The sequence below is a fragment of the Puntigrus tetrazona genome, chromosome 4 (assembly GCF_018831695.1).
Source record: "Puntigrus tetrazona isolate hp1 chromosome 4, ASM1883169v1, whole genome shotgun sequence".
NCBI classification, from domain to species: Eukaryota; Metazoa; Chordata; class Actinopteri; order Cypriniformes; family Cyprinidae; genus Puntigrus; species Puntigrus tetrazona.
Window position 1 is genome coordinate 14,484,574 of NC_056702.1, and position 20,637 is coordinate 14,505,210.

Genomic DNA, 20,637 nt, shown 5'->3' on the forward strand with positions numbered 1-20,637 from the left:
TCCCCCTTTTTTATTTAAAAGAATATTATGAATTATGAATATTAATTAATGATATTCACTCAGAAATAAGTATCAGTGAGGTCTTGTTACAGAGTAATTATACAATTAATAACAAGGTAATAATAATGTGCCCTTACTTAACAGGTTTGGGGCTTTACAGGTTTAAAGTTAATTGCAATTGCAGTTAAATAATGTATAATCTGTACGATAAGTACATAAAAAGTATATGGTCTCATTCCATAAACATACCTCGGTGCACTTTTAGCATGATTGGGACATGCTGGAAGATTTGAAAACTGATGCTTTTGAATGCTAGCACCACACATATTCAGCTTCATAACCACGGATTTTCACAGACTGCAGGTTTGTTTTATAGCTCAGAGAGTATGGAGATGTATCTGAGAGACACAGAGCTCTGGTTTGAATCCTGTATAACTACAGTTTGACAAAACAGTTCAAATCTGCATAAAAGGAACTTGAAATAAAATATTACCAATATCTTTACAGTAGTTAAAGCACATCTTAACTTATCTCAGTGGCAGTCCTTGCTTTTCATAACTGTCTTCATTTGTCAATACAGTTATGTTTATTATATTGCCATAACAGCACAGCCAGCATTAAATTAATGCCAGATTTGAGAAAATTAGACAAGTATAACACAATGGTTAAAGTGCCCCTATTATTTATTTGTTTTAAATTGTCGTTCATGCAGTGTGCAGCAAGTCAACAAAAACATTCTGCAAGTTTTCAATCTGAAAGTGCATTGGCATTGTCTCTCAAAAGAAAGAGTCCGATCTAAATAATTGAAATAAGCCATATTTAAAATAAACCCCGATTTCATGTTGTTGTCATTCAACCAACACAGATTAGCATCACACAAAGTAGGGGTTTGGAAAAATTAAATAAAAAAAATGCGTTAACATTAAAATTAACATTAACCAATAGCATATCTAGTCTAGTTCACATCAGCATAAATGGAAGTTTAATTGTTATTACATTTGGTTAAAGTTTGATGGTCACACTTTAGTCTAAGGACCAGTTCTCACTATTTAACTAACTAATTATTATGATTTTTTTTGTTAGTACATTCCTAACCTGTTCTAAAATATGGTCATGTGGAATAATGGATTATCATGCTTTGCAAGTACTAAATATAAACAGCCAGTATGCTAGTAATATGCATTGTAATTATCTAGTTAATAGTGAGAATTGGTATCTAAACTAAATTGTTACTCAACGATAATTTTAAATGCTGAAATGGCAAATTTACATTGGAACCAGGAAAATATATTATTTCAGTAAATTGGGTAAAGTTTGATTTTATAATGGCATGAAAATACAATAGTCTATCAAAACAGCAGAAAGTTTATTGCATCTCTTTTAAATGACCCAGTAAATACTAGGACATTTTGGAAATGGCTTCCAAGCCTCCAGGAGACCTTATCTAGGGCTCTGCATAAATGAATTCTCCTCTGAGTGTGGTTTCACATCTGCTCATGGCTGTGTTCAGCCCTGGCGAGTAGGGACGAGCTACCTACATGTAGCCAGGACAGCACGGACAAAGTAGTGTAGATGGCTTTGGCATGTATCTGCCTGGAGCCTTTATTCACTGCAGAACATATTGGCAACAAAATGTGTAGAAATCCATACAATGATGTCTCCAGAGTTGCTAGTTGAGCTAAAAATATACACATACTTCACAAACCAGAAGCTTTCTGCTTTATATTGCTTTATAAATATGAATTATTAGACGTGTCTGTAATGGGAAAAAAAATATGATTATTTTATTTAAACAACAAATGATGTGCAACAGAAAAAATGTGAGAAAGTGATTGGTTAGGTGCTCCCTATTCAGGACTTTTTTAATTGTGTGATCTCAACAAAAACGGTCATGAATTTTATGTTTACAAAATGAAATTATTTTGAATTATTACATTTTTCAAATTACTTTCATGAACAAGATCAATTCATTACTGAACATTGTGTCCCTTAAATAAAAAAATAAATAAATAATGCAAGTTGGAAACAACATATGGGTAAGCACATACACTAATAGAATAAACTAATTGATTACCTATCTATCTATATAGACATTGCTGCCTTACACTGAATTTCCTCATCATCACAACTGCAACTCTTACTTTCAAATTATTTCAAATCCCTCTTTCCTATTCTCTCCAAAGACATATGAAGGTCTGTTGTATTAAAGACTTGATGTTGTAGTTTATGCTAGACAAACACACACCAGCAGCTGGAGAGCTAGTCCACTAACCGAGAGCAATGACCACCCAGCACAAATACCTTTAAAACTCATTTACATCTTGTCAGCTTGCATTACTGCAGGGCATGATGAGAGTGAACTGAATCAGGTCTGAATGCACACGAGACAGTGGCCAAGCTTACCTGTACTGACCTGAATCAACGCTCACCAGCCTCTCTCTCATCCAACACTGAATTTTAATCAAAAGTGCCCTTAAGCCCACATTTATGTGCTTCTAAAACCACATGATTAAAGGTTTTAAATGATGAGATGAGATAAATCTAGGGGTTGTAGTTTGCATGCTCCTATGCATTACAAAGAGCAAAAACAGAGAAATTTTATTAAATTTAAATTAAGTTAAATTTAAACTTAAACATGTAATTTAAAGACCAATAGTTCTTTAAACTTGTTGAGCTAATTTAACTTGATGTTCTAAAATAACAAACTAACACTCAGCACCGTGACACATAAAAAAAAAAAATAAAAAAAAACATACAATTACTAAAACGTTAAATTACAATTAACATGGAATCCAAGAAGAAGACAAATATATTTTATAGTCATATACATTTCTAGCAATTCTGATATAATTTTCCTAATTTTACATTTAAATTTTATCTATTTGGGGATTTTAATGTTGTGTAAATCACATTATTCATCATGATTCATGATTCTCTTTAGATTTAGATTAATGTAACTGTCACGGTCGTGGTTTCGCGGGAGAGAGCACTCGAGACGCGAAATAAACTTAAACAGATTTAATCCAAAACGGTCAAAATAATAATAAATACAGACAGACAGAACAAAAACCACGTAAGGACATCGTATGAACATTGACGTTCGGACAAACGGAATACCAACACACAGGACTTAAATACACAAGGTAATTAACTAAATTAACAAGACACGGCTGAAGACAATAATACAATTAACATGAAGGGAAGGTAGGGCACAGAGAGCACGTGGCACGAGACAAAAACAATAAACAAAGAGTCCAGAGACGTGACAGTAACACATTACCTGAAAATACATTAAATAAATAAAAATCCAAAGTTTGCATTGTAATGCATTGTAAAAATCCAATGCATTGTAATGTACCCAGAAGTCTATCCTTCTAAAATCGAAACGGAACATGTCTAGTAAACAGGTGTTGTCAAACGTTTTGTGTGCGTGTATTGGTTTTTGAGGTTTACAGAAAAACAACAATTTGTTTAATTGACATGGGTATAAAAGAGGTACAATATGGTGGTTTATGAGAACACTGCCTATCCCCCAACCCCCAAATCGAAACGCTTAAAAAACATACTAAATTGTATTTTTTTGTTTTTGTTTTTTTATTCTAAAAATGCAGAAAATCTCCTGAAAGCACATTCAGTTTGTACACTATAAAAAAAAAAGACTAGGCCTATGATGAGTTCCCTTAAACCACAAATACCAACATATGTGTGTGTGTACGCATGTGTATCAAATTAAATATGATGTCTATTCTTACTTTTGCAGATAATTAATTAGAATAGATCCTGCTGATATTTTTTTCATAAATTTGAGTTGTATTGTAACTATTGTCTCCAAGAACTATTGTCTCCATCGTAATAAAATAACTTTGTCTCACAAAGTTATAAACTACAAGTGTAACATCCTCCAAGTAGAAGAAAAAAAACACACATTGTTTAATGAATTTTTAACGACCAGCGGAACTATAGGGGCAACAGAGAGCCCTCCCAGAGCTTTACACCCATCAGTGTGATTTGTGGACTGAGCTCAGGGAGTGTACACGGCTGCTGAACCACAGGAGTTAAGTGCCCACAACGGGGGTGCATCTTTGCTTCACATCAGGGTCCAAATGATGTTTGAAATGTTTTAATCAAATCCTATCTTTTCATTAGTCTAACAATGCATGTCTCACAGCATGCAGAAGCATCTTGCAGGCCCTGAGGGGCACAGGATTTGTATTGAATATGAAGTCATTGCTTGGTCTCATGAGGTGCATGAGCAGAGTGTCAGCTATTCTATACATTTAAATGATCTGATAAAAGTGTTTGTGCTGATTTAGACTATTCATAATAACCTTCCTGTGCTGTTCCTTTAAAGACCTCCTTTAATTCCATTTGCTTCTAGGGTTTTTTTCCTACTTTATGGGCAATTGTGGCCCTTTGAACTTTTATAAAGTGAACTCTTTTAATACATATTCTCACACTCTATAGTAGTAGCTTATTTGTCTGTAAATTATGTTTAAGAATGGATATACATGCAACAATTTAACATTTTTGCACACACACACACAAAACAATAATACAATGTAATTTCATTTTTGTCAAAGCTTACCAGGGAATTATAGTATTTATGGAACTACTCTTAAAAATAACAGAGATTCACATGTTCTGAAAATGTAAATTCTGTCATTTTACTGGCATATTTAAGCAGTACTGAGCATTATATGTTCAAATTATGTCTGTTGTTGAAGTAATGAGAGTTCTGCAGCATTAAAAATGTAGTATACATCTAGCAAACCCAACAGAATGCTCAAATAGGTGATTAGAGCAGCACACACAGATATATCAGGCTTGTAATTTGCATGTGAGTGACAGAACTCCACTAGTGAGACGTGAAGAGGTCTCTCAATGTAGTCATTTGCCAAGAGCTCTAAGATTGTTTGGAGTGTCAAGGGAACTTCTTTTTATTGAGCTTGTCTTCAGGTCTAAAGAAGCTGTGAAGTCTTCTCTCCAACCTATTAGCCTTAAAGGCCATTAAAGTGCTAATACACTTTCCGTAACTTCAATTGAGCAGACGGTAAAATTCTCCAAAAGAGAGTGAAATTAATAAGTTCGCAGCTTCCCACAAAGTCACTGGGGAGTACTCCTGATTAGGGCATGGCAATTGAAATCCTCTACTATGCGGAATAGGCGATTCTTGGGCTAGAATGGGGTTTGAGTAACCTGCCCTTTAGGTAGAGCACCTGCTTCATTAATCATGTGCCAGTGATAGTACTGGTTCTCCAGTGACAAACGGAGCAGAGTCCAATGAATCCCATGAGCGTTCACATGACCCAGAGCTTCCTACCTCTTGCATTCTTCCACCTCTAGGGCCTCTATTTCTGTGAATCCACAGAGAGGTTGCATACAGAACAGGAACTGCAATTTCGAAAGCAATCTGACCTAAGAATCTTCTCCAAATCAAATCTCAGGATGAGAATATTTAGAGATTGAATGATTCTGAGTCCAGATCCACTTAAAAATTTGTATATTTCAGTGGTTATCTTAATGATTCTCTTTGTAACTACAAGGAAAACTGAACATTGCTTTGAGAAGCCTATAAAGCTCCAATGCAGTCTGTTAACTTTGTCTTTTCTGAATTCTACAGTTTAATTCAAGGATTTGTTTGTTCCAAAATCATTTCTATTTATCCATTCATTGTGTAATTATTTTTACAAAATGTTCTGGGCTGCATTGCCAGACACCTTCTTAACGCTATGTCATTTTTAAGCTGTACCTTATTGTTAATATGTGTTTCCCTAAACATTTTTAGTTAAGTATACCTTAGTTAAGTCATATAATCATAATCTTGGCCATGGTAGCAAAGAACTTTTAGATCTTGTTAGTCAGATTTTTTAAAGACAAACTCAAATTCAGCTGCTGGCAACCACTGTTGCCAACTGCTTTCAATTGAAAGTAGCTAAAACGAGTAGCTAAATGTCACTTGAAAATCATAATGGCAAATCCACTGATCTATATATTGATAAATATAGATCAGTGGGCAGATGAGAACTTATATAAGGTTTGTCCAAGAAGTTGCTATATTTGACCCTAGACTTTTGAAAAAAAAAAGTCTCAAAAGGGGTGGGGAAGTCAAAAATCTAGCTACAAAATAGCTAAACTTGCAATACTCCCAGCAGCCCTACTTTTTATTTTCGGTGCCATAGAAGCTGTCGATTATTTCAAAATAATGTAAAATATACAGGATTAGTGTAGATTTTGTTTGAAATTTTGGTTATTTTTATTTATGGTTATTAACACTCCCTGAGTCCTGATAAAGGAAATGTAAACTGTTGGAAAGCACTCTCTGTTTTTTTCTGTAAGCCTTTTTTTCTTTTGTTAAAAGCTGTTAAATTATTAGCAGTGTATCATGTAATTTTGTGGTAAAATATAATTTATTTTAAAATATATTTCTTTTTTGGTTTTCTTCCCTGACATGATGTATATTGCAAAGTGAAAGTAAATCTTAAACAAGTTTGTTGCATTCTGACAGCAAAGGAATCCATGTCTTTATTTAAAATTAACACTTCTTTTATAAAGAACATCACTTTCTCACAACGCCCTGAAGTAGCCCCTACATAGAGTGAATAATCCATTCTCAAGACATCAATATTGACCAATTCAGCACCACCACCGCTGCACGTAAGAAGGTATACCTTAAGCAGCCTCCTAATGTACATTTCGGGGAATACGTCTAAAATTCAGTGAACATCCTCATCCTTCAATATCCTCTAGGAAAAAAATAAATAAATAATAATAATAATTAAAAAAAAAACATTCTCTAAAAAGGATCTCTTTCATGATGATGCTAAGGGTAGGCAGCAAAAAATATTATCATCCCATATGGCAATTAACATTTTACATTTATGGTTGCTTTACCCATGTTTTTTTACTCATATTAGCTCTCTCAGATGTGCAAGATACCTGTCTGTCTACATACATTTACTTATACACACACACAGACACACACACACACATATATATAATTGGAAGCTATGTGGCCACGTGTAAATAATCCCATAAGACTGTAACTTGTAGTTGGATGGTGATGGAGCCAATTGTCTTTTGAAGTTGAGAAGTTTCCCAGACTTATTTAAAGATATAAAAGACTGGAGAGATGAGGGATCTCGATTTTCCCCACAGTGCATCACACCTTGCTAATAGAAGTACGCTGAAGCGATTATCACAGTAACAGGTTACCACATCAAGAGAAGCTCCCAGCAGAATGAGCAGAATACATCTGTCGAAGGTGATGATGTGTGGAGACCTCACAAGTGCCACATAGGCATTGGCATGACATATGAGGAATTGCTCTTTTGACCTGTACTTTGTTGTACTCCAATATAATTTCTCTATACATTCCCTCTAGATAATTTTTTCTATATCATTTTAATACTATATTTAATCAATGTCCTTATTTATAATAAATTATTTTTCTTTTTGTTTGTTTACATTGAGGTCCAGGGTTGAGTTGTACTGGGCCCTTCCCAGGTGGTTGAGCAGCTTGTCCACATGGGGCATGGGGTAGTCATCGAACTCAGAGACCTCGTTTAGGCACTGTGGAACCATGACCATGGGCTGCGTTATGGCTCAATTACCCCCAACTTCAGCATTTGTTGGATCTTGGCCTCTATACCCTGCCGATGAGCCTCTGGGACAGACGATGATTCCTGGGGCCGTCCGGATGTCGTGCTCCACCATGTTGGTCCGCCTGGGGTGAGGAGAGAACACATCAGAGAACTAGCCGATCAGGTGCTGGAGTTCCCCGTTCTGGGCAGCCGACAGCTGTGGGTTGATCAGTCCCAACCCACTTCTTGAGCAGATGGATGTGGTAGATCTGGTCGGCTTTTCTACGCCCTAGTTGCTGTAGACGGTAAGTAACAGGGCCAACTTGCTCAATGTATTGGCATTGCCAGGTGGCTAGGAACTTGCAGGCCGCAGTCAGGACAAGGACCATAACCCGTTCTCCAGGCTGGAACTCCCGTGGTTGGATGGCCCGATTGTAGTGGCACTGCTGGGCTTGCTGAGCTTTGCTCAAATGGTCCCGGACTAACGGCATGACCTGGTCGATTCGATCCCTCATCTGCCGTACGTGTTCGACCACAGTACAGTGAGCTGCTGGCTGCTGCTCCCAGGCCTCTTTAGTGATGTCCAAGAGCCCTCGAGGTTGCCGGCTGAACAGGAGTTTGAAGGGGGTGAAGCCCATTGACACTTGCGGCACCTCCCGGATGACAAACAGCACATAGGGGACCATGATTTTGGAAAGGGGACTCACTATCTATCACTATCTGTCCCCGTGCACACAAGTAATTGGCAGGATGGTTTTGCTGTCTAGGTGGGGTCCAAGCACACGAGGCTGGACGAGGCTGACGGCGCTGCCAGAGTCGAGCAGTGCCCAGAACGACTTTTCACTTCTGCCTCGTGAGCTCCGCTTAGTGGTCCAGCATGCAGGATACAGCCTACCAGCCACGTTGGCGCGTGCCGTCCTCGGTGGGCATGGGCTTGTCGCATTGCGAGGGAACCGCCGGCCTGACTACTGGTTGCGAGGTGCCCTCCAGAACGTGTCACTCCTGGACCATTGTCCGGTGAAAAAGCGGTGCTCTCTCACTCAGTATTTGTTCCTGAGTCTCAAGGAACCGATGTTACAGAAGTAACCAATATGCTTTTTGTGGTTTCCACAGTGCAGCAGAATGACAACAACAGAACAAAACACAGACAATAAAAGAATAAAAAAATAGAAAAAGTAAATCGGGAATAGGAATACAAACTGACAGATATATTACAGTAGACAGTTTTAAATGTAGAGGTGCAAATTCAAAGTGTGATAAAAGTGTATAAATAGTGTTTATAAGATGGATTGTCTAAGGAAACTGCTCCTGTGCCTGGCTGTTCTGGTGCTCAGAGCTCTGTAACTTCGACCAGATATCAACAGTTCAAAGTCCCTCTTTGGATGTGGTGGATGTTAGAGGTCTAGAGTGATTTTCTTAGCCTTTTTGCTCTGGATAAAAAGGGTAGATTGTTTGTTTGTTTGACAATTGTTCCAGTATTAAACACAATTTAGAACATTTTGATTACGTATGGGTACCCTCTTATATTTGTGCATTAGCTTTAGTTGCATTTATTTAGATGTTTGGTAATCCTCAGGTTCTTAGACATTTATACATAAGTCTAATTTCTTAGAATTACTTTATCAACTTGCAATTTCATTAAATTGATCTTTATTTTATAATATAATACATTTGTGTTCATTTCGATGTAGTAGAATTGCACCAGTTTTTAGTATTGTACTACCAAGTATGGTAAATTGTTTGGAAAAAAGGAAACCATTCTTTATACAATGTGCGTGTGTGTTATTCTACTATATAGAGAGAGAGACTAATGCTTTGTAATAGCTTTTCATTAATAAATAGTCAACAAACGTTTAACAGATCATGAGTTAATATATGGTCCCACTGTATACTGGGTGGCCTTAACTATTATGTACCTACATTTAAATATTTTTTTGGTATAGTGCACTTATTGTGTACATATATGTTTTTGCATTGTATATACCATCTGTAATTAATTTAATTTAATCTAATTACATTTATAATTATTGATTCATTCCTTACACCTAAACTTTAAAGCTGCCCATACCACCAAACATGTCCCTAACCTTGTATACCTGTATCCCACCTCACTAGCAGCAATAAGAGTTTCGCAAAACAATATTTACACAAAAAGGACATTGCACATACTATGTAAGTACATATTAGTTAATATAAAGTGTGACCCAATATATATTCAAATATATATACAATATCTACAAAAAAAAGATTTGTAAAGGCTAATGAATTTTTTGAGCATTAAATAATAACAGAACATTAGTTAATATAAATTAAAGTGCTTGCAAATGTTAATAAACCTTTAAATATGATCATCATGCACATACCATTATAAAATACACTTTAAATAAATTATACATATATCTTTTTTTAAATGTAATTATAATTCATTTGTATGTTTAAAACATTTGGGCCAATAAAAAAAACTGATTGTGTTAAAATATCTAAAGGCTCTTTAAACTTTAGGTCCATTCTATTAGGCCCTATATACTGTATACACTTACATTATGGTCTGTCAGAGAAGATAATCGGTAATTATGATAAAATCTTATGACTCCACATTTCAAGACTGCATTCTTTCCACAAGCTTCTGTGCATTTATAATTATAAATTCAATTATTGTTATTAATTTTTTTTTTCTAAAATAAATTACAGCATATCCGGCTCATCCTCAATTGTTGGCGCGGTCATCGCTCACAAACCTTTTCTTTTATTGGCATTTGTGTGTAATCCCCCATAATCCCAGAAAACAATGGCCCTGCTCTGAGCATAGAGTGATTTTATCTGGACCTCAGGGGGATCAATGCTGTTCTGTGATGCCAATGCAATGATTATGGTGTCTCTTAATACCCAGCTAGGTCTCAGATGTGCTAATGGAATTGCTGGAACTCTGTATTACATGTTGTATTGAATGTATTATGGGATGGAATTCAGTCTTTCTTTGTTTCCTTAAACGTACTGTGCAAAAGTTTTAGGCAGGTGTGAAAAAACAAAAGTAAACAAAGAATGCTGTAAAAAAAGAATGCTTTCAAAAATAGAATTGTTAAACATTTATTTTTGTAAATGAACAAAATGCATTGAATGAACAAAAGAGAAATCTAAATCAAATCAATATTTTGTGTGACCACCCTTTGTCTTCAAAACAGCAGCAATTCGTCTAGGTACACTTGCACACTGTTTTTGAAGGAACTCAGCTGGTAGGTTGTTCCAAATATCTTAGAGAACGAACCACAGATCTTCTGTGGATGTAAGGTTTCTCACATCCTTCTGTCTCTTCATGTAATCCAAGACACACTCGATGATGTTGAAATCAGGGCTCTGTGGGGTCATGCCATCACTTACAGTACTTGTTGTTCTTCTTTACGCTGAAGATAGTTCTCCATGACTTTGTCTGTATGTTTGGGGTCGTTGTCCTGCTGCAGAATAAATTTGAGGCCTATCTGCCTGTATTTCTCAGCACTGAGAACACTGTTAATCCTGATCAAATCTCCAACTCCATTTGCAGAAATGCAGTCTCAAATGTTTCAGGAACCTCCACCATGCATCACTATTGCCTGCAGATATTCATTGTTGTACTGCTCTCTCCGTGTTCGTCAAACTACCTTCTGCTACAGCCAAATATTAAAAATTTTGACTCATGTTTTCGTGCATACTTGAGTTGCTTGGCCTTGTTCCCACATTGGAGGTATGGCAAAAGGTAGTGTAAGGGTCCCCCTTTTCCTGCAGAACGGAATCCAGAGGCCCTGGTCGAAGGTCAATGCGAGTTCGGTCTTTTCTTTGCGTCTCATTAAAAATCACTAATATTTATTAATCTTTTGGGTTTCCAATTATAGTACTGACCTTATACATAATTTTATCTGACTCCAATCTTTCATGATTTTAGTTATATTTATTTAAATGTAACTGCTGATCCCTCTAGTTGTGATTAAATTTGGATCATTAATTAACTATAATATTTCCTAGTTTCAACTTATCGTTATTTAGGAGTCTGGGTCGCTTAGAGACCTTGTTTGGCCAGAACAGACTCACGACACATCTGGGCTAGTCCAGGTCTTAGTCAGAGGCTACCCCATAGATCGCTTACCATCTCCTCGATAGACTCAAAAAGATAAATTTTTTATGCGTTCCCTAAGTAATAGCATGCTAAGCCAGTTTGGTGGCCAGAAGTCTAGATCTCAATATGGCTCCATCCATCGATCGTTGATATGACTCACCCTAGCACGCCAACAATGCGGAAAATAAAACCTACTAGAAAAGTTATTTCAGACAATATTATAAGTTAACCAAGATTAACATTTATTTTGCCAGGCAAGAACAGTTTCCAAATTGGTATAATTGATAAACATTTGCACAACTGATCAACAGTACAAAAATAACACAAAACAAAATAAAACAAACTTAAAAGGTCAGTATAACTGGTCTTTAAAAAGTACATAGTGTAGTGTATGAGAACATACACCACACTACGGGCTGATCTGGCTACAGAATCGCGCCCTGTTGTGTTTTGTCACTTTCCTTATATACTCAGACCGGACAAAGAGATACCAAATGTAGTTATAAAAACCTTTTGGTGTTTAGGTTCCCGTGCTCCAGTGTCACACCTGGCTGGAACACGTTCAGAGACCCAAAAGGAGGACACACCTCCTTCTCAACAGAACACAGTTCTATCAAGTTCTTAATCTTCTCCATAATATAAGTGATTACGGTGAAATTGAGACCAATTTACCAATCGCACTGAGACCTTTGAAATGAGACCAAACATGAGAGTGAAGAACAATAGGTTCATAAGACACATGACATATAATGCCTTATTTTTAATGAACTTTAAACCAAGTCTTTTGGGCAGAAGGAGGGGAAGCAGGAAGAGTAGAGGTGAAGAGGGTGTCATAAACACAACAGGGGGGGGGGACTTTTTGAAGTCCTTTTGTTCCTTTGGATATCCCTTCTCAGATCAGTCTTAATGCATATACAGGTTTTTGGTTCACCTCCTTACAGTAGTAACAAAAAAGCAGCCACCTCTAAGACGGAGCCTTCCGTTCCCACTGCCTTTTGTCACTACAGCAATACGTCAGTACGGCTGTAAGACGATGCCCCGGGTGGAACAGTCTCTCGTTACCTATCTGTCCCCCGGCGTGGCATCATCTTTGAGGGTTCCGACCTTACCATTAAAGCCGCTTAGAACAACGTCGGCTTTGGTGGCTAAGGGGTACGCGGCAGTGGGTCTGGCTGGGTCTTGCCTGCACACAATGGCAGTGCTGCAGGCATATCAAAATGACCTGCTGAAAGAGGTCGACGAGGGAGAGGGGGTCAAGTCTGACGATATCGCAGAACTGCGTTGGACCGCTGACCTCTGCCTCACCGTCACAAAGGAGACCGCCCGCGCTATGGGGCGGTCTATGACATCCCTTGTGGCCGTGGAGAGGCATCTTTGGCTGACCCTGTCCGACATGAAAGAGAAGGACAGGGTCTGCCTTTTGGACGCCCCCTTGCAGCCTTCTGGCCTGTTTGGTGACTCTGTCAACGAGGTCATCGACAGGTACCAGGGGGCCCATAAACAGGCGGCGCTGTTCAAAAATTTCCTCCTGCGTTGATCTCAGGGGGCATCGGGACGAGAGATGCCCCCACCGCATGCCAGCTCCTCGTACAGGCGAGCACAGAAACAGCCCTAAGAAACAGCAGGGGGCGAAGCAGCGCTCTGGGCCGGGGGCTTCCGGGTCCAAAGATCTGAGGGCCTTTCTGGACAGGAAGTCCTCGGCCAAGAAGCCCTGACGCGAATGGCCCAGGGCTTCTGAGGGCTGCCCCTCCTGGGGAGGATAGGGTTATGCCCTGTCATCCGGCACCCGTCCCTCCTCAGGGCCCTCAGGGAGTAACTCCGCTGTCTCTGTTTTTAAAGAAGTCCTTTTTTAACATTTAACGAACTCCGGGTCAGACGGAAACTTAATCTCTGGTAACCTCTACTGCCAACTTAACTTTGCCACTGAGTGTACCAGCTCCATTCAAAAACTAGAAAACTCTTGTGCAAAAGAAATGTCAGATGCCGAGCAGGACCTCTCCATTTACAAGTTGGTCAACTGCATGTGCAGGTCATTGAGTTACTGGTTTAGAGGGTTCTACCATGGATGTCATCTTAGGGCATCTGTAGTTAGTCAAGCATGAACCTATCCTGTCTTGGAGCACAGGGGAAGTCCTTAAGTGGAGTAAGACCTGTTTTTAAATGCATTCCCAGTTGACCCCAACCTGTCATCACAAGTCTATCTGTCAATTCCATGTCCATAGAAAAGAGAAGCAATCTATCAGTATCCCCTTCATGTTACTCCCACTCCCAAGAGAGCTGCCCTCTTACCACTACATAGGCCATGAGACTTTGCCATTCCGGGTGAGCCAGTGCCCCATGGCAACATTCGCTTCCGGAAAGAAAGGCCATGGAGAAATACTTTGTGGAGGCGCTCTAACAGGGCTGCATCAGACCACTTCAAGATTGAGGCAGAATATCGCCAACACATTGCATAGATCCTAAAGAAGTTATGTATCAAATTTACATCAAGGCAGAGAAATGTACCAAGTCTCTGTCCTGGTCACTGGAAGCAGTACTTAAGGGAGCCATTACCAGTGCTCCACTCCTGGTTCATCCTGATCCAGATCTACTCTTTATCGTAAAAATAAATGCATCAACTACTATAACAAATTGAAGTAGGAGCGGTCTTGTAACAGCATCAGGAAAAGCCACCTCACCCTTCATCCATGTGCCTACTTCTCCTGGAAGCTCAGCTCAGTGAAGAGAAATGATGTTGTTACGTCCCCGGACGAATGTTCTTTTTTCTTCCCTTTGTATTGTTCCCTGCCTCTCTATATCTCTCTCTCTCTATCTCTCTGCTGAGTAGGAGGTAATGGGCGCCACCTGTCATCTGGTTATACTGGTTATACTAATTGGAAGATGAGAGGGAGCAGCAGAGTTTTAAGCAGCACTTCAACCACAGGACCGGGTGGCTGTGTGTGTGTGTGTGTGTGTGTGTGGAAGCTTTGTTGTGAGGCCTTGTTTGTTCCTGTGTTTTAAGGGTTCCTTCTGTTGTTCTACAAATTCTATTTTGTTAACTGTTTTCTCTTAGTGACATTGGGGGTCATTCTGTGTTGTATATTCAATCTTTTCAACCAGAGGACTTACTATTGGAACTCTATTTTGTTTTGTTTAATGTTCCTTAACTTATGTTAAATTGTTTGCCTGTGATGGGGTTTAAGTAGAGAGGGGGTGCCTTTTTTTCTTTTTGGACTTGTTTTCTCCTGTTTATGTTAGAAAGGGAGTCAGGGTATTTTGGATGTATTTTTGTTTCCTTTTAGAAGGTTAGTTAGTTTCTGTTACTAGGTAGAAGTATTATGTTTATTGTTTTGGCCTGAGCTCCCTCTTCAAGACATAAAACCTTTTTCTTATTTGTATAATAAAATTGTCATACTTTCCCTCATCTAAGATTTGCAATGGGGTTTTCTTTTGCAATTTACCTTTTTCGTTTTCTTTGAGGATCATTATGTTGCCTCGTTGCTGACACACACACAAAACACAGTTTTTCTATTCTGTTGCGTGACCTAACGTCCCCTAGATTTGAGCGGGAATGTAATAATGTCATCAGCAGCATAGAGCTGTTGGCCATCGAGCTTACCTTGGAGGAATGGAGACACTGGTTGGAGGGAGCAGCACATCCTTTTCACAGGTTGACGGATCATAAGAACTTGCAGTACCTGTGTGAGGCAAAAGATTGAATCCTGGCCAAGCTTGCTGTCTCTCTTCTTCACAAGGTTTGATTTTACCCTTTCCTATTGACCTGGTTCAAAGAATGTCAAAGCGAATGCTTGTCTCATCTATATACCTCTGATATAGGAGGAATGTGTTCTCCTCTCAATCAAAGTGCTTCGTGTGGAACTCGCTTTTCTTCAGTTGCTCCCTCGACATATTTCTGGTGGTCGCATGTCGATCTGCCCAAGGCACATGAGACAGGCCCACCCCTTTCTCTCATGATCTCGCCAGATCGGGAAGCTCTTTCGGGTCCATCAATGAAGAGGCATTTTTAGAACTATGCCAATAACAATCAAGATGATTGTTTCTTAAATCCAGCTAGACAACAAAATTGTTTGTGATGATCGATTTGAAGGCTGCATATTTTCACATAGAAATATTGCCACAACACAGGAGGTTCCTGAGGTTTGCTTTCGGGGGTGCGAAGCTTACCAGTATTGGGTTCTTCCATTTGGCCTAGCCTTGTAACATCATGCATATACACAATGCATGGATGCAGCTCTTACTCCTCTATGACTCCAGGGCATTCGCATTTTGAATTATATAGAAGACTGGTCGGGATGTCGTCTTAGCTCATCTCGAATGACAACAAAAGCATTCTCACCCCCACTAAGAGGACAACGTATTTGGCGGTTGTATGGGATTCGGTCACGATGCAGGCACAATTGTCTCCGGCATGCATCAAGTCCATTTTAAGTACCCTAAAGAAAATAAAGCTAGGCCAGAAAGTAACTATTCACTACTTTCAGAGGATTCTCTGTCTCATGGCAGCTGCATCCACAGTGATCCCTTGGGCCTTCTGCACATAAGATCATTCCAGTTTTGGCTCAGAACCAGGGGATTTTATCCAAGGGTCAATCCTTAAAGGCAAATAAGGGTTACTCGCCAGGGGCTCCATACACTTTCTTTGTCGTTCCACCCCGGTTTCTGACTTTGGGTCCCACAAGTCCATCTTGTCATAGTAAGATGCTAACGACAGACGTGTCCCTCATGGGCTAGGTCTTGGATGGCAGTCCAGCCCAAGGGATCTGGAGCGGTCATCTTCTTAAGTGGCACATCAATTGCCTCGAAATAATGGCTCTATTTCTGGCAATTGCGATCAGGAGGGATCTTCTGTCTCAGGCACAGGGGACGATATTTAATCTCCAGCTCGAGTTCTGGAACTTTCATGTCTGGCCCCTGAGGGGGACCAACTAAGAGATCCTGGCCTTCCAGTCAATGTAATAGAGACAATGTAATAGCACTAGTGCTCCCTCCACTAGAAGTACTTATGCCCTCAGGTGGCATGTTTTTGAAAGTTGGTGCATGACACATCATGCAGACCCAGTTCACTACCAGATTGTTTCAGTGCTGGAGTTTCTGCAAGAGAAATTTCCTCTGGCACATGCCCTAGTACTCTCAGAACTTACGTGGCTGCCATTTCAGCTTGCCATGTTCTGATTGACCTGGTTTCTGTGGGAAAGCACCCTCTAGTTGCCTGCTTCATTCGTGGAGCCAAGCAGTTGAGGCCGCCCACCAGAGCAAGGATCCCTTCATTCTCATAGCAGAAAGCATGCAAATCATCGTCAGAGAGGAGCCACTCGCAGGGCAATAAGCACCCCTTTTCTAAATCTGCCATAACTGCCTTATTTCTTTATCTTTCTTTCTTTGTCTTTCTTTCTTTCTTTCTTTCTTTCTTTCTTTCACATACGCACACACAAAATGTGGTCCTTGAAGACAAAAGACCTGAGGATGTTTCCGTTTCATGCCTATTTGTAACCTCCAGGTGAACGTAATGAAATGATGCCACCTAACCAAGGTTATATGAGCCAAACTTTTGGCACGTTTGACACATGTTTCAACAACCGGTCAAACAAAGGATGTTCTTATTAGCACTTTGAGCTCAGCATCTCGTTCCTGCTATTTCAGGGAACAGGGTTACAGTCAAGTAACCCAAGACAATATTGATGTTTTATTTGAAATTAATACATTTTGTAGTCATTGTGTGATAGGCTTTTGCTTTATATGAGCATTTGAGCCTTAACCTTATAACTTTTTTTTCATATGTAGCAATGTCTTTCTAAAAACACATTTATTAAAGTAAAAATTGCTAGAACTGGAATTCTGATGAAGTTGCTCATTTACTTATGAGGTAAATGAGCAGGTTGTATCATAGTGGCTTGGTTTGCTTAGCCATTGTCTACTATGTGCAAATATTAATTACATATGACAGTTCATAATGGCAGGTGTACTATTATGTGTATGTGCAGTGTTGTGTTTTTCTCTCTTTCTTAGTTTTTTTTTTCACTTTTACTACATACAGATAATTGTTCCTGTCACCTGTCAAACATCCCCAGCCACTGACCTAATCCATCCATTTTTCACCAAACCAAAATGACTAATTCAGTTAAGCAGATGCTGATATTCTGTCAAAAACATATTTTCTAACCCGCATGTACCCTTTTCTTTATGTTACTTGTTTTTATTTTATTCACATCATCCTATATGTCTGTTCTTCTAATGTAATGTAACATTGTGTTATAAGGCTTGGAATAAACAGAAAGGTAGGGATGTCACATGACATACACTGCCACACAGGACCTGCCTCTAGTACATTAAGGTTTGGGGTGAGTGGCACTTCTTTTTACTTGCAGTCTAGTCTACTTAGGTCATCACAGACACTTCTTTAAGACCTCTTTATTTACTTGGCTTGAAGTTTTATTTTCAAGAGTTAGACCTCTTTGAATTTTAGTGCCATTCGCATGCCTTCTTCCACCTCCAAACGTGTGTGTGTGTGTGTATAAATGAGTGAAGCCCTTGACTATGCTTTTTAAGGCCTTTAGTATATGAATGGGTTGCTTTTGTTTTAAAAACAGTCACCCCTGTGCCACTCCTTTGAAAAATTATGTCATCAAAGCGTTAATAGTGGTGATCAGTTTCTGCTCATTTAGCAAAGGGTCTTTTTATAGACAGACCCATGATTCCTACTGTTTCTGTTTGTTCTGTTGTTTATACTTGGCTGATCTAATGGAGCATGTCTGTATAACGCCCCAGCAGGGACGCCTTTGTCAACCGTTGGGTGTTGAGGCAGTTAATTGATCATGGCGTAAAATACTTCTTGAATCAATCCAAAGGCTGGTGATGACATGAACTGAATACAATATTGTTGAGCTTGGGTCAATCAATCACTTTTATTTAAATAGCGCTTTTAACAATAGAAATTGTATCAAAGCTATGCACAATATCAAGTAGGAGAATAGAGTGATAGTAATGTGTAATGAAGAGATTAAACACTTCATTTTTTTATTATTATTATTATTATTAAATGCAGAGAGGGTCTCTGTAATTAAATTGACGATAATTGCTAGAAATTGAGTGTCCCCAACTAAGCAAGCTGAAAGCAACAGAGGCAATAAACCAAAACCCCATCCATGACAGAATGGAGAAAAAAAAAAACCTTGAGAGAAACCAGGCTCAGTTGGGGACAGTTCTCCTTTGACCAGACGACCAGCACTTAATTTCCAGTTCAATTTTATGCGCTTGTCAGATTCTGCAAAGTACTTAAAGTGTGCATGTATGCGCGTGTCTGCTTCTGATGATCTGTCCATTGGGATTATCTAGGTCTCTGATGAAGGTCATCTCTTGGTGGTGATCCACCATCTGATTTAGAAACGGATTAAGAAACAGAATAAGAAAAAAAACTGACTAGAAGCAGACATAGATGCCATTCTTTTTACAATGTAAAAAGTGCATTGTGTGTTATGTTGAGTGTTCCCAGTTTCATCTGATCTCTAATTAATGCAGCCTAACAATCCTTTAACAGATTTGAGTAATAGAAGTGTAGTAGTGTGTTATGTGTAAACTAGGTTAAAGAGATGTGTCTTTAATCTAGACAGAATATTTCTGCTTTCTGAACAGTGTTTGGGAGATTTTGGGTGCTAAATAGAAAAAGGAACTGCCACCCGCAGTCGATTTTGATATGCTAGGTATTATCAAATGACCAGAGTTTTGAGAATGCAGAGGATATGCAGGTATATAATGTGATAAGAGCTTGCTCAAGTATTGAGGAGTTAGGCCATTCAGGGCTTTATAAGTAATTAACAAGATTTTTAAAAAATCTGATGTTTTGATAGGGAGCCAGTACAGTGTTGATAAAACCAGGCTATTATGATCATACACCGGAAGTCTCTGGTGCATGTTGTGGTGGCAACCCCCGAACCTGGTGGTGGACACTAGAAGTAAGGGATGCCGTCAAGCTGAAGAAGGAGTCCTATCGGGCCTGGTTGGCAGCTGACAGGTACCGGTAGGCCAAGCAGACTGCTGCCCAGGTGGTTGTGCAGGCAAAAACTTGGGTCTAGGAGGAGTTCGGAAAGGCCATGGAAAATGGCTATCGGACGGCTTCAAAGAGGTTCTGGCAAACCGTCTGACCCCTCAGAAAGGGGAAGCATGGCCCTGCCAACACCGTATACAGTGCTGGTGGGAACCTGCTAACCTCGACTGGAGACATTGTCGGGCGGGGGAAGGAATACTTAATTCTCCTTAATTCCGCCAAAGCGTCTTCCACTGAGAGAGCAGAGGCCGGGGACCCAGGGGGGGATTTGACCATCACCCTGGCTGAGGACACTAAGGGTGTTGAGAAGCTCCACGGTGGCAAGGCACCGGGGATGGACGAGATCCGACCGGAGTACCTCAGGATGTTGTGGGGCTGTCTTGGCTGACACGCCTCTGCAGCATTGCATGGACATGGGGGACAGTACCTCTGGACTGGCAGACCAAGGTGGTGGTTCCTCTTTTTAAGAAGGGGGACCTGAGGGTGTGCTCCAACTATAGGGGGATCACACTCCTCAGCCTCCCTGGAAAAGTCTATGTCATGGTACTGGAGAGGAGAATCCATCTGATAGTCGAACCTCAGCTTCAAGAGGAACAATCCGGGTTTCGTCTCAGACGTGGAACACTGGACCAGCTCTATACCCTCTTCGGGATACTGTAGGGGGTTCCTGGGATTTTCCCAAACAGTCCACATGTGTTTTGTGGATTTGGAGAAGGCATTTGACTGAGTTCCTCAAAGTGTCCTGTGGGGGGTGCTCTGGGAATACGGGGTAAGCCCATTGTTAAGGGCTGTCTGGTCCCTGTATGATCAGAGCAGGAGCTTGGTTCGCATTGCTGGCATTAAGTCAAACTTGTTCCCAGTGCATGTTGGACTCCGACAGGGCTGCCCTTTGTCACCGGTCCTGTTCATTATTTTTATAGACAGAA